The sequence below is a fragment of the Orycteropus afer genome, unplaced genomic scaffold, assembly GCF_000298275.1.
Source record: "Orycteropus afer afer isolate SDZICR_OR568_19922 unplaced genomic scaffold, OryAfe1.0 scaffold00083, whole genome shotgun sequence".
NCBI lineage: Eukaryota > Metazoa > Chordata > Mammalia > Tubulidentata > Orycteropodidae > Orycteropus > Orycteropus afer.
The window spans coordinates 10,211,316-10,222,817 of record NW_006921670.1 but is presented as its reverse complement, the minus strand read 5'-3'; positions in this window follow the sequence as shown (position 1 = coordinate 10,222,817).

The window sequence follows — 11,502 nt, the reverse complement described above, 5'->3', positions numbered from 1 at the left end:
GGACTCACCTACGACACCTTAGAGCAAAAGGAAGGTGCAGCTTCTAAAGCTGGAGAATTCAATGCCAGCAAAGGATGGTTTGAAAATTTCAGAAAGAGGTTTGGCTTTAAAAAATGTCAAGATGAGAGGAGAAGCAGCTTCTGCCGACCAGGAGGCAGCAGACAAGCTCCCAGACACCGTTAAGAAAATCATGGAGGTGACAAGACACGTGCCTGTGCAGGTCTTTCATACAGATAGAAGTGCCTTGTTCTGGGAAAAATGCCACAAAGGAAATTATTGGCAAGGAAGAGAAATGAGCACCAGGATTTAAGGCAAGAAGGGACAGGCCAACTGTACTCTCTGTGCAAATGCAGTTGGGTTTATGACCAACCGTTTATGTTATTGGTAAGGCTTCTGGTAAACAGTGGGCTATTAGTAGTTATGGTTTTGGGGAGTCAAAAGTTCTACATGGAGTTTTGACTGCACAGGACGTCAGTGCCCCAACCCTCATGTTGTTCAAGGGTGAGCTGTATATGGAGCGCTGGCGATACATGGTCAAGCACTTGGCTGCAAACCCAAAGACTGGTGGTTTGAACCCACCAGCTGCTCCATGAGAGAAAGATGGGGCAGTTGGTTTCTGTTAAGATTGCAGCCTGGAAACTATGAGAGTTCTCCTCTGTCCTATAGGGTCACTAGTCAGAACCAACTCCACAGCAACAAGTTGGACTGTTGGTTTTGGTGGTACAATGAAAGTGCTCAACTGGTAACGGAAAGGTTGGCAGTTCAAACCCATGCAGTGGCTCCCTGGGAGAAGGACTTGGTGAGCTGGTCCTGTAAGGTCTGCAGCCTAGAAACCCTGGGGGCAGTTCTGTTCTGTCACACAGGGTGGCTATGAGTTGAAATCAACTTGACAATGCATAACAACTGGATCTAATCACATCTCTCAGACTGAAAACAAAGGCCACATCATACCAGCTGTCCCGCCATGTTAGGCCATGCCGTCCCACCTCTGGCATTTCCTCTTTCAGATTTCTAAAGTAATCCTGCTAGAAATGGTAAATTATTTCAGGAAAAATTTGTATTTTTACAATATCCTGCCTTCCCGTTGGAATCTACGTCCATCTTATTCCTCTTTTGTGCCCCCAGCAGGGCCGGGGATGGTGATGAAGTGAGTTGCTTCAGTCCCAGAATCTAAGGAGATGGTCCCCTCAGATTCCTGCAGGTGCCAGGTCAGTCCTGGGAGCCAGTGCCCTGAGAGGGTGCCCCTGGCACCTCACTGGCCTCACGCTGGCCACAGCTCTGCTCCTCCTGGAAGTCTTGGGTCTGCCATAGCACGGGTCCCCTGTGCTTCTTGCTGTAAATATTTTGTTCAGTTATGTCACTCTTACCTTTACATTTTCTATCCAGTTCTTGCTGATGCCAGTCCCTCTTTTTACCTTGGCTGTCATTCTCAATTATTCATGATCCTGGTAGTTTCCTGTTGATGCTCTTGGGCTGCTAGTCCAATAGACATTTCCGTGGCAGATAAGAACTGTCTCTTCATTGGCAATACTCATTTACTGATTTATTTTCTCATTAAATTTAATTGGGTAGAATTTCTGGCATGAGGTAGCAGGGATGATAAATAACATTTTTATCCCAGATCAGCTGCTTTTCCTTTAATCATTTTTGGGTATTTTAATAAAAAATGGTTCATTTCATGGGGATTTTCTAAGTTATCAGTATAAAATTGTGTGTGTGGTCCTCTGAGGCCTTGACCATCTCCCTGTGTGTTACATCCTCTTCTTCTTAATTTAACCTAATTTCTTTCTTGATCATATTTGTCAGAGATTGACTATTATATTAATTTATCTTTAAAGGACCAGCTGTTGCCTTGAAGTATTCTATTGTCCTTCTATTTCGTATTAATTTCTGCTTATGTTTTTCTTTTTTTTTTATCATTTCCTTCCTCCACCATCAGCGTTTCCTAAGAGGTGAGAAAGAACCCACGTCCCGTTTACTCTGGCTGTCACCAGGTGTCAGTAGGAAACAGAGTTCCATGGCAATGAATCCAGGAAGTAGTGGGTTAAATAAAGTTCATCTTTTTTTTTTTTTTTTTCAGGATTCTCAGAATCCTAAGGGCTGTCAAAGGGCATTTGGTTTAAGTTCCCCGCAAATGAGCTTATTTTCACTTCACAGATGGTGCACCTGGGGTTGTTCGGTGCTGTCAAGCAGCCTGTGATTCACGGCAACCTCCTGTGCAACGAGCGAAACGGCGCCCAGTCCCGTGCCGTCCTCACGGTTGTTCCTACTTGAACCCACCGTCGCAGCCACTGTGGCAAGCTGCCTTGTTGAGGCTCTACCTCTTCTTCACGGACCCTCTACTTCATCTTTACTAAAAGGGAGATCTGGTGGCTCAGTGGCTGAGGCATTTGGCTGCTAACCAGAAGGTCGGGTTCAAACCCACCAGCCGCTCTGTGAAGAAAGATGGGGGCAATGTGCTTCCGTAAAGATTTCCAGCCCTGAGAGCCCAGTGGGGATCTGTGTGAGTTGGAATCGACTCAATGGCAGTGAGTTTGGTTTTGTTGTTTTTTGGTTACTTTCCCAAGCATGCTGTCCTTCTCCAGGGACTGGTCCCTCCTGATAATGTGACCAAAGTACATGAGACGAAGTCTCACCATCCTTTGCTTCTAAGGAGCATTCTGGCTGTCCTTCCTCCAGGACACGTTGGTTTGTTCTTCTGACGGTCCCTGGTATGCTCAGTGTCTTCACCGACACCGTAGTCAAAGGCCTCCGTTCCTTCTTTCCATTGCTCAGCTTTCACATGCACATGAGCTACTGGGCGGGTTGGCTCAGTGCACCTTAGTTCCCAAAGTGACATCTTTGCTCTTCAACACTTAAGAGCGGCTTTCTGGCAGGTTTGCTGTGCGATATGTGTTTGGGTCCTTGACTGCTGCTCCCATGGGCATAGATTATGTATCCAAGTAAAATGAAATCCTGTCTTTTTTCCATTTATCATAATGGTGCTCATTGGTCCAGTTGTGTTATCTTTATGTTGAGGTATAATTCATACTGAAGACTGTAGTCTTTGATCTCCATCAATAAGTGCTTCAAGTCCTCTTCACTTTCAGCACACAAGCTTGTATAATCTGCATATTGCAGGCTGTTAATGAGTCTTCCTCTAATCTTGATGCCATATTCTTCATGTAGTCCAGCCTCTCAGATTATCTGCTCAGCACACAGATTGAATAAGTGTGGTGAAATCTTTCAACCCTGATGCACTCCCTTCCTGATTCAAAACCATGTAGTAGCCCCTTTTTCTGTGGGAAGGACTGCCTCTTGGTCTATGTACAAGTTCCTCATGAGCACAATTTAGTGTTCTGGAGTTCCCATTGTTCAGAATGTTGTCTATAATTTGTTATGATTGACACAGTCAAATGCCTTTGTGTAGTCAATAAAACACAGGTAAACATCTTCTGATATTCTGTGCTTTCAGACAAGATCCATGTGACATCAGCAAAGATATCCCTTATTCCACGTCCTCTTCTGAATCTGCCTTGAATTTCTGGCAGTTCCATGTTGATGTACCTCAGCAGCTGTTTTTGAATTATCTTCAGCACAATTTTACTTGTGTGAAATATTAATGATATCATTTGACAATTTCCAAATCCTTCTGGATTACCATTGTTTGGAATGGGCAAAAGTATGGGTCTCTTCCAGTCAGTTGGCCGGGTAGCTGTCTTCTAAGTTTTTTTGCATAGACGAGTGAGCCCCTCCAGTACTGCATCCATTTCTGAAACATTTCAATTGGAACTTCTTTTTTGCCAACTCCTTCAGTGCAGCTTGGACTTCTTTGTTCAGGAGTATCGATATTATCCTATTACTGAAACTGTTGTAATTCAGAATAGATCTTGAAATGTTCTTTCTGATGATCGGTGCAACACCACTCCTCTTCAGTTTGCCATGCCCAGCATAGAAGGCCATGTGATTGTCCAGTTCAAAATGACTGACACGCGTTCATGTCAGGTCACCAATGCCTCCCTTTATACATTCCATTGATTTTTGATGACTTCCAGTTTTCCTAGATTTGTACTTCATACATTGCACCTTCTGATTATTAGTGGATGCTTAGTGCTATTTCTTCTTATTTTGAAAAATATGTAGATAAGTTGAAAGAAAAAAAGATAGAAATATCAAGATGAATAAAGGCATTTTCAGGCAGTCAAAAATGAAGGTAATTCGTCATTGGTGGATCTGTCATGACAAAGGAGCATTATAGTAAATGGAGAAAAGATTGAAGTTGTCAAGGATTTCCTTGTACTTGGATCTACAATCAACACCCATAGAAGCAGCAGTCGAGAAATCAAATGACACACTGCAGTGGGAAAAGTCTGCTGTAAGAGACCTCTTTAAAGTTAAAAAGCAAAGTTGTCACTTTGAGGACTGAGGTGCACCTGAGCAAAGCCATGGTATTTTCAATGACCTCATATGCGAACAAGAGCTGGACAATGGATAAGGTAGATTGAAGAAGGATTGATGCACTTAAATTATGGTGTGGCTGAAGAATTGAATAGACCATGGACTGCCAAAGAACAAACAAATTTGTCCTGGAAGATGTGCAGCCAGAGTGCTCTTTGGAAGTGAGGCTGGTGTGACTCATCTCACATACTTTGGACATATTATCAGGAGGGACCAATCCCTGGAGAAGGACAGCATGCTCCGTACAGGAACAGCCAAAAAGAGGGAGACCCACAACAAGATGGGCTGACACAGTGGCTGCAACAACACAATGGCTGCAACAGGGGCTCAAACACAGCAAGGATTGTGAGGGTGGAGCAGGACTTGGCACTGTTGCGTTTTATTGTACGCAGGGTCACTGTGAGTCAGCACTGACTCGACGGTGCGTAACAGTAGACCTCTCTAAAGGAAATCCTACAGGTGCTCTGTGGCCAAGGGGAAAATGATCCCCGCGAGCAGATCACACATCAGGTATAGAAGAATGATAAGAATGGGAGCACATGGGTTAATCGAAATGTACATCACCACAGTGACATACCACCTCATACCCACCGGTGTGGTTTTAGTAACCAAAGAGAGACCATGACAAATTTGGGTGAGGATTAAAGCCATCAGACATTTCTGGTGGGAAAGTCAAATTGTGCGACCACTTTAGAAATAGTCTGGCAGTCCTCAAAAGGTTAAGCGTAGAGTTAACACATGACCAGCTATTCGACCTCTAGATATATACCTGTTGTTGTTGTTGTTGTTATATGCCATCGAGTCAGACCCGACTCATAGCGACCCCTCCTTGGTTTCTGAGGTGGTATCACTACGGAAGTAGAAAACCTGTGTCCACAGAAAGACTTGGATACCAATTTTCATAGCAGCGTTATTCGTAATAGCTCCAAAGTAGAAACCACCCAAATGTCCATGAAATGACGTACAGAAAAATCAAACACCACACAGTGCAATATTATCTGGCCATAAAAAGGAAGGAAGTACAGATCCATGCTATCAGTACATGGATGACCTTTGAGGAAGCTGGTCACAAAAGGCCACATGGTTTATTGCTGTGGCTATTGGTGGTCATTGAGTTAATTCCAACTCATACGTGGCCCCATTCATGTGAAGTGTCCAGAGGCCAGAGGAGGCCAATCTATAGAGACAGAGAGCAGATGGGTGTTTTCCAGGGTCGGGGGGAAGGGGAAAGAGAGAGTCATGGGAACTCCCTGCTTGTGGGGACAAGGCTGATTTGTGGGGTGAGGAGAATGTTCTGAAAGTAGACGGTGGTGATTAACTGCACATTGTCTTCAAATACTGACTTGTGTACTTTAAACAGATGACATTTTAATAACGCTGAAAAATCTAAATGAGCACAAACTGTATATACATTCTTCTGGAGCTTATAAAACATATGGGTGTAATGGACACACACACAAACACACACACACACACAAGAATATAGGTTGAGAAGAAGATAAATAGAGTTAAAGTGATCTTGGGTCCCGGCGTTGTCTGAGGTAGTGCTAAAGTAGTGATCAGCACTTTGTTCTGATAAGTAAAGGAGGTCTATTGAAATACTGGGGAAACCACTGACCGAACAGATGGGGCAAAATGGAATAAAAAAAAATAATCAGAGTCCAAGAAAGGAGAAGAGAAGGGGTAGGGAAGAGATGGGCAAGTCAAAAGATAATTGTGCGCTTAAACCAAACATCCTGGAAATTAGACTAACATTAAATGGACCAAATTCCCCAGTTAAAAGACAAAGACTGTCAGAACGAATTTTCAAAACTCTATTTCTCTCTTTCTCACTCTTTCTCTAAAAAATAAGAGCTGTGTCTAACATTTAAGCATGTAGGAAAGTAGAAAGTAAAAGGATGGAAGAGTATTTGTCCTGTGAACACTAACCAGAAGTCAGCGTAGTGTCATTAATAAAAAGAAAAATGGCATGACAGGACAAAAGCATTGGAAGATATAAAGAGAAAGACTTTTTAATGGTAAAAGAAGATTTGAGATGCACAGGTAACCAAACTCACCGCTGTCGAGTCGGATCTGACTCAGAGTGACCCCTCCTTTGGTTTCCAAGGCAGTATCACTACGGAAATAGATTGCCCAACCTTCCTTCCAAGGAGTGGCTGGTGGGTTTGAACCACCAGCCTTCTGGTTAGCAGTCAAGTGCCTTAGGCACTACGCCACCAGAGCTCCTGCAGAGACTTGATCTAATTGACTGACACGGGAGCCTGCACTGAACCGCAGAATTATGATTTTCAAGCACATGGAATTAAAAAAGAAATTCAATCACATTTTTGTTCATAAAACAAAGCTTGATGCATTCCAAAGGATTAAAATCACACAGGACGTGTCCTCCAACACAATATCAGAACCAGTAATAAAAAGGTGACTATGAATTAAGAAATCACCTTCTAAGTGGGTAAGGAAAAAAGATCAGAATGCAAACTAGGAAATATTCTGACCTGAATGAAACTAAAAGCAAGGCATGTGGAAGCATGGGGGATGCAGCCCAACAGTGCCTGCAGAGAGAGTCGTAACCATTGCTAACCAGGATGTAAACTGATGACCGGAGGAAGCACCCACGTGAAGGCTTGAAAAAAGCAGAGAAATAGGAAATAGAAGGGAGAGTCAGAAGTGGATGAAACAGAAAAAACAAAACCAAACACAAAGGATGAGAGGATCAACAAAACCAGAAGCTGTCCTTGAAAATAGTTGAAGGGAACACAGGTGAACTTCTCTGAGCCTTTCCCACCAGAGACTGGCCTCCCAGCAAACAAGTCAGCCTCCTGCATAGCTCTGTGGGAGCCAGGTACGACCAAAGGGCTTGCGCTCCTGGCCCCTGCAAGGCCTGGGTCCCAGCCCGATGGTACCTGGGAGGTGCACGTTGACTGTACCTGGGAGGTGCGCGTGTGCCTTGAAGGTGAATGCTGAGCTGGCCCAGCAGAGCTGGGGCCCAGGTTCCGCCACGTCACACTGTCGACCCCAGCCCACGATCGCACTGGGGGGCTGGCTCTTTCCTATTGATTCAGGGTACAAGCCCCACGCCCTAGAGATTGAGGTTCCTGTGCTGAAGTCTGATATCCTTCCAGGTTAGATCCTTGGGCCCCTCCGCAAAATGGGTGACAGGCCCTCACCCATGGATGACTGCCCTGTTTCTGAATTTCCCTCCGCACACACTTCTCCACAGCCTAACCTGGGAGCTCCCTGGCCATCATCCGTATTTCATGACCAGACTGAGGCGAAGCTCTCTGGAGAAACCGGGTAAGGGAAAAAGAGAAAAGGCACAGAAATGAAGTTAGAAGTAAGAAAACCTGTTGCTACTGAGTCGATTCCAACCTGTAGCTTCCCCATGTGTTACAGGAGCAGACGGCCAGGCCTTTCTTCTGCTGTGCTGCTGGCTGAGATCAGACTGCAAACTTTTCGGTTATTAGCGGAGTGCAAACCTTGGCACAGCTCCCAGACTGGTTGCATCATTTTACACTCCCACTGGGGTTTCAGTTTCTCCACTGTCTCACTAACACTTGGTGGGGTCTGTCTTTTTGGTAACTGCCATCCTGTTGTTGTTGTTGTTATTTGCCGTCGAGTTGGCCCCGACTCATAGCGACCCCTCCTTGGGTTTCCGAGGCAGTATCACTACGGAACTAGGATTGCCCAACCTTCCTTCCGAGGAGTGGCTGATGGATTTGAACCGCCAGCCTTCTGGTTAGCAGTCAAGTACCTTAGCCACTATGCTACCAGAGCTCCCAACTGCCATCCTAGTGGGTGGGAAATGGTGTCCCATTGTAGTTTGGATTTGCATTCTTCTGTTGACTAACAAAGTTGAGCATTTTTTCCAGCTGCTTATTGATCATATGTAAGGAGAACTGGTGGTGTAGTGGTTAAGGCGTTTCAATGCTAACCAAAAGGTTGGTGGTTTGAACCCACTAGCTGCCTCCAAGATGAGGCAGTCTGCTTCCACAAAGATTTATAGACTTTGAAACACAATGTGGGTCGCTATGAGTCGGAATTGACTTGACGACAGTGGGTTTGGTTTGAGTTACTGGTCATATGTAGAACTTTTCTTTTTGAAAATATCTTTCTAGATCCTTCACGCATTTAGTAATTGGTTATTTGTCTTTCTATTACTGAGTTGTAAGAGAGTGCTTCGTCTATTGTAGGTCTCTGTCCCTTACCTGGTGTATGATTTGTGAAATTTTTCGCCCATTCTGTGGGTTGTCTTTTGATTCTCTTGGTGGTGTCTCTGAAGCACAAATGTTTTTAATCCTGATGAGGTCCCGTGTATCTATTGGTTCTTTGGTTGCTTGTACTTTTGGTGTTGCATTAAAGAAATCATCGCCTAATCCAAGGTCCCAGGATTTTCTCTGTTTTTTTCTGAGAGGTTCACCGTTTTAGCATTTATGTTTAGGTCTTCAATCCATTTTGAGTTAGTGTTTGTGTATGGTGTGAGGTAGGGATCTTACTTCATTCTTTTGCTTGTGGACATACAGTTGTCCCAGCTCTACTTGTTGAAGAGATGCTGCTTTAACCCCCTCGAGGAAAGCAAATCATTGTTAAGCCCTTCCCATGGGCTCTAAGTACTGGGATACAGCTGTGCAGAAAGCAAAGTCCCTGCCCTGGGGGAGTTTATTTTCTTGGGTAGAGAGACTGACATCATGCAATGAAGAAACAAATGTGTAATGATCAGAAGATAACTGCCATGAAGAACCACTCCCCATGGTATGGGAGGTGGGGGCTGGTGATTTCATAAAGGTAGTCCCTGGGCAGTACAAATGGTTAACACATGTGGTTTCTTAGCCATGGCTGGAAGTCCAAGCTTACCCAGAAGTAGCTTGGGAGAGAGGCCTGGCCGTCTGAAAATTTGGCCGTGTAAACCCTCTGGAGCCCAGTTCTGCTGACACACATGGGCCCCATGAGTGGGGACCTCCTCAACGGCAACTTATTTTATTTTAAATTCTCTTCTGTGTAAGGGATGGGGTATGGCTGGTGGCAGTCAGGGAGGTCTGGCCTGGTAGAGACCCATCAGCCTGGAGCCCTGGAGGAGCACTGAGCAGAACACTGGTGCAGCCGGAGCCCGGGGGCCTGCTGGATGGCAGGGTATCTGCTCACTGTGTTGATGTTTCTCCTGACAGACAGCCTTGGTCTGTTGCACACATGTGGATGTGTGTGTATAAATAGACTCATTTTTTAGCAAAACGAGAGCCCGCTTATGATGGTTGTTTCATAACCCACTCTGAAAACTCAGCACCATATGTTGGGCATTTACCCCTGGGATGAGTCTGGCTCTGTGTCTGGGCACTGCGGTTCTTAGTGGCAGCCCCTTGGCTCCTGGGCGTGTTTGCACCCTTATGAGCAATGGGCCAGCCCATCGGCCTGCCTTATGTGCTCAGTGTAATCCCCAGAAGCGGCTGAGTTGAAAGGCACGCGTGCTTATTTTTGTCACTGTTTTATATCTGTTAGTGCTCAGAGGATGTGCGAGTGGATGGTTGCCGCAGGCTGGAAGGGGCCACCCAGGCCCAAGTGAAGCCACGCCCAGCCCGGGGCCACGCCCAGCCCGGGGCGCCTATGAGCATCTGGGAATAGAATCTTCCGCCTGCAGGGCCCAAAGAAGGCCTCGCTTCCGCACTTCCGTCCTGAGCCACAGGGGTTCGCTGCGTGCCTCGGCCTTGACCCTGCCGCCCTCTCCCACCCAGCTCCCAGCAGTGCAAGGCTGACTCCAGGCCCACGTCCCCAGGCCAGGCTCCCGTCCTTAGCGAGACGCCCCTTTCTCTGGAAACAACCCCACACCAGAGAGCACGCGCTCGCGGGGAACTGAGGCTGCGCGGTGTCCCCCGACCGGCCGTTAAGCAGGTAACCTGTGAACCCCGCGTTAGCACAACGTGCTAACTGGCCCAGAGGCTGCGGCCCACCTCGCCCTCGGGCTCCGCGTCCTCGGTGGAAGCCTGGCGGAGGCTGAGGCTGGCCGTCTGCTCTGCCACGCGGTGCGTTCGCCCCTGGACGGGGCCGTTCCTCAGCGGTCCCCGAGAGGCCGACGAGGGGCCTGAGTGGTTGGCGGGCAGCTGGCGCTGGATCGTGCATGCATAAACGCGCTGCGTCGGATCGCCTGGGGCCCGGCCGCGGAGATAAATGGGAAAGTTTGGAATGTAATTAACCTGACGGTGGCCCTCTGGCTCGGCAGAGTTCAATTTGCAGAGGCTGCGTTTCAATCCGGGCTGTTTATCAGCCCAGGAGGCTGGTTACAGAGATAAGGGCCAGGCTGCTGTGTGGTGCGCACGGCCATTTGTCTCAGAGACAATAATCCTTTCACTAAGGAGTGTAAGGGTGCCTGGTTACCGGGACGCCAGGGCCAAAATAAATGTGCCCGGTTTGACGACTGGCATCAGAACACTCTTGATAAGAGCCTGTGTGTCCTGGCGTGTCCTGCGACAGGGCCGGGCACCCCCAATCCGCTGCAGAAGCGGGGGCTAGTGGAGGCCAGGCTTAGGGTTCAGCAGTCTGCTCCCAGATGTCCCAGCTGCTCACTGCCTCTCTCATTTTAATTTTGTATTGTGCTGTAGCTGCAAATTTACGGAGCAGAGTTTGTTTTACGTTCAGCATCTCAGTGTCCATTGGCTTCACTCCCCAGTTCCCATGCCCACCCCTAACCCCTCCCTGCCCATACCCTCCGGCCCAGTCCCGCCCCCACCCCAGCCCCTGCCCCGTGCCCCTCACCGTCATGCACTCCTGTGTGTCCTGCATTTCCTCCAGAGAATGGTGCCCCTCTGGTGCCCCGTGGTCGATTATTCCCAGGGATGCATCTCCATAGAACATGTGGGTGCATCAGCCTGGGTTGAGTGGTCTGCGTGTACGTCTTGTTTACTATTGCGCTGAGAGCCAGCCCCTTTGAGTGAGTTTTATCCCAGGCCCAAAGTGTATCCCAGGGCCATAGTATTGGGGGTCCCACAGACTTCCATCCAACCAATAATTCTGGTCATTATTGAGTTTTTGAGGAGCTCTGGTAGCCTAGTGCCTAAGGCACCTGACTGTTAACCAGAA